The sequence below is a fragment of the Pinus tabuliformis genome, chromosome 4_1 (assembly GCF_031772625.1).
Source record: "Pinus tabuliformis cultivar Carrire ecotype Pingquan chromosome 4_1, CPIR1, whole genome shotgun sequence".
Taxonomy (NCBI): domain Eukaryota; kingdom Viridiplantae; phylum Streptophyta; class Pinopsida; order Pinales; family Pinaceae; genus Pinus; species Pinus tabuliformis.
The window spans coordinates 104260159-104264147 of NC_142303.1; positions in this window are offsets into that span (position 1 = coordinate 104260159).

A 3989-nucleotide genomic window follows, 5' to 3' on the forward strand; every position below is an offset into this window, starting at 1 on the left:
TTTTGGCTAAGGAAAGATCAGAGGTTTTGCAACCCCTGTTGGGATTCTTGTGGTTTTCAGTTCTTGATGGTGTTTTCTCTCAGTTATTGTAAGTTTATTCATGTTTAAATGTATGCCATTCCCTCCTTATGCTTCTGAAACTAAATGAATGAGTAAATGAGGTTGAATTCATTGTTTACAGTGCTCTTCCTTTAAATTTGTTTAGTTTTACATGTTTTTCGCCAGTTTGGAGAGGATCCATATTCTCCTTTGCCCTCTTCAGCTCCTTGCCATTCTGATCCATCCATACACTTGATTAAAAGCATCAAGACTACTGCCTACCTTGCCCCAACTCGAATTCTGCAAATATCTGACCTCAATCCCCGGACCCAAAATTGGTTTTCCCGTTTCTCCAACAAAAAGCTCAAAAATCTAAATCAAACTTTCCTATCTCTTTACTAGCCTAAAATCAGTATTAATTTTGAGTCATCTCAGCCCCTTTAAAGACCTTTTGCCGAGATAGACCCAGAGAGAGCCCTCTCCTATCCTCGTAGGGCTAGCTACGAGGCAGAGCTTGGTTTGATGTGGCCTTGAGTTTTGCCTCCTTCAGCCTGAGGCAGATTTGAGCGCTAACACAAAGGATATTCCAAATATTATCTTTAGAGGTGGCCATTTCGACCCGAAAGGCTGAGTATCCATGCCATCAGTCACACTCTTCTATGAATGTGTACATTACCAAGCAATTTGTCATCAATAAACATTGTTGCAAGACAATAATTATTCAAATTAATTTCTGAGATGTTATGGATATCTAAAGATATTTCCTTATAAAGCTCATGTTTAGCAAAGCATCCAAGATATGGATCATGAAACAGTGGATCTTCACACTAATATATTCACCATCGAACTGAGACAAAGATATAAAAATTGTAAACTCCCTCATGTAGATGAGAACGTTGTGTTGGAAACTCTCCATGTTAGAATTGACATTCTTACCACATTCAAATGGTGCCCTTCCTCAATGTAAACAATTTTTCAATAATATGGCCACTCTCCCACATGTGTCACTTCTCCCAATCCTCACGCTTAATTGGCACACTACACCTACGCATTTCATTCGACAATGTATATGTCTTGGGACTTTATATCCATTGTAGTGGGTCTTCATCCCTCTTCTATTAGAAATATGACTTCTCAAGGTAGGGGAAATCACAACTCCATACCCTCCCTCATTTCAATGCAACACGAAAATCTTTTCTTGCTCTCTTTCCATTTCACAATAATTCTTCAATCAAAAATCTCAATTTCAAGCCCTTCCTTCTAGCTTTGGTTGAATATTTTCATTTCTATCAACTCCAAAAGAAAGTGATAGAAAGGATGGGTAGAAGGCTTGGTACCCAAGCTAGAGTTAAAGAGGAAGAAACATTGAGTTAGACACCGGAAGATTCCTCTCATGGGGTAAAAGGATCACAACAAGGCCATAGTAAGCCCCTGCAAGAGAAAGAATATGCTACTGCATGCAGTGGTAATGATCAGAGTATGGTGCAACAATGTATATTAAGGTACCATTATCATCCACTCAAGACTTTGATTGCTGAGGAGAGAGAAAATATTTTAAAAGTAGAATCTGGAAAATTTGAGGATATAATTAGCAAAGTGGAAAGCTTGCACAATTTTGTTTAGAGACCTCATGAGAAAGTTATAGATGTTGATACACTCTTCGATCTCACATCCACACTCCTCACTACTATTAACATATCGCAATACAATGATGGTGATACTCCAGTTAATTTTTTTAGTAGTGATATTCTAAGAAACTATAGTGACCAGGCATATGGAAGTAGGTCTTTGGAAGGAAATGATGATCAAACCCAAATATCATGGAGAAATATTGGGCTTTTAACTACTTCTGTTTTCCAGCATGTGGTAGGAATTTACACTATGCTTGGACCAATGGATAATGAAACCAAGCAAAGGAAAGCTATAGTACAGAGTGTTGGAAATAATGGGGGGGGGGGGGGTGAATTAGTATTATCAAGTCAAATAATTGTTCATTTTCAAACTTAGATATATGCTACTTCAGATATGGAAACCAGCGTATACATGCAACTATGTCTACAACAATTAGCGTATATTTAGTAAACTTAAGATTCAGTTAATCCATTATATGTTGATCTTTAATAAGTGCATTAGAACTTCATTAACAATATGAACAGTAAACAGGTGTAGTAAAATAGAACAGATCATCACACATAAGAAGCACACATGAACACCATGATGTAAGGTGGAAACCCAATGTGGGTGAAAACCACCTGCTACAATGCTTCTCTATCTTCTTGTTAATAAGAAACTTCTTTTTACAACATTTCTATATTGGTGTAGTCTTATACCAGTACGCAGGCTTCTACTTGCAAAAGGCTAAAACCTTCTCTCGTTCTCCAACTTCTCCTGGAAGGGAGCTACAACCCCCTTAGCTCTTGTACTACCTGATGTACTAGTACGTAGGTGCTAACCTACAGAAGGCTACAACCTTCTCTTTTCTTCCAGGGACCACGTTTCATAAATTTTTAGACTGGACCCATAAGTAACATCAATCAAACATCAAATATATCTACATCAACTAATCCCCTTTGCACCAACCAAAAATGAATCAATCAATCACTTCTCTGAATGTTGTAACCAGAATACAGTAATAGTAACCAGACACCAAACCTGAACCCAGAATATTGCAGCAATAAACAGAAGTAGCTAAAACATATTTTATGAGATGTACGCTACTTCAAGATGAATAACCTGCGTGCATACGCTTCTGTATTAAGGCAAACCAGCGTATACACTGTTTTGAATTACCGAACCAGTGTGTATATGTGTCTTTGTTGTGCCGAACCTGCGTACAAATCTATAAAAGATAATTTACCCTTTTCAATTATTCAGACATCAGTTATACCCAGATTATCAGATTTATAGATCATGTCATGCGCCAAATACAACATATCAATCACACAAGGATACTATAATTCAAGCCTTTAGATCTTGACCCATCAATAGAACTTATCCTTCTTCTAGCATTTAGGTTCCTCCTTGGTTCAGATCCAGCTATGCACCATAACCCAATGACCAATATTCTAGATCTTGCTCTTCATAAGATATTCAATCCTTGAGTGAATGCCTTTGCCTAATGATCTCATTCCACTTTTATAGTCTTTAGGCCTTACTCAATACCATGGTCCAAAACCACGTAGACCCAATAACTAGGTCCAAATACATGGGTTCAACACTTCGGACGAGATACCATGGTCCAAAACCATAGGTCCAAATACGAAGAACCAAATATCATGGACTAAATAAGTTTTCCCACATGTACGTGCTTTTTCATGCATAAAAGTGCGTGCATATGCATACTCGAATTTTGATTGGCGATCCCACGTGTATACGCATCTTGGTTAAGTGGAAACTGCGTATATCTCTTTTTCTTTTATTTTGAGAGCCTAAACTGTGATCTATCATCTGAGTGAGTTTCCATCAAGGACAACACCTGTGTCATAGTGCTAAACCCATGTCATAATGCCAACAATATCCCCCTTTGGACTTGATGGAAACCCCAAGTCACTCCATGTCACTCTCCCCCTTTGTCATCAAGGGCAAAGGGTGATGCTCCCCTAAGTTCATGTTGAAATCTTCTACTCTGTTGTGTTGTCCATGCTCCCCCTAACTATAGGCAAGGTCTGCAAAAAGATGTTCTACAAGAAAGAACATGACTCTATCAATGACCTTCCTATCACCAAAGACTCATACATACATCCATCTCCCAACCAAGTGGGGATATACCAATATTGACCAATCCACTCAACCAAGTGGGGATACACCAAAAGTTTACACATGATAAAACAAGAACATTACATCATCCATCCCAGGCATAGTGGGGAAACAAGATATACATGACATAGACACAAATATCTACAACAAGACTATGATAGTCATCAACAACTATCATCAGTAGCATCATTTAG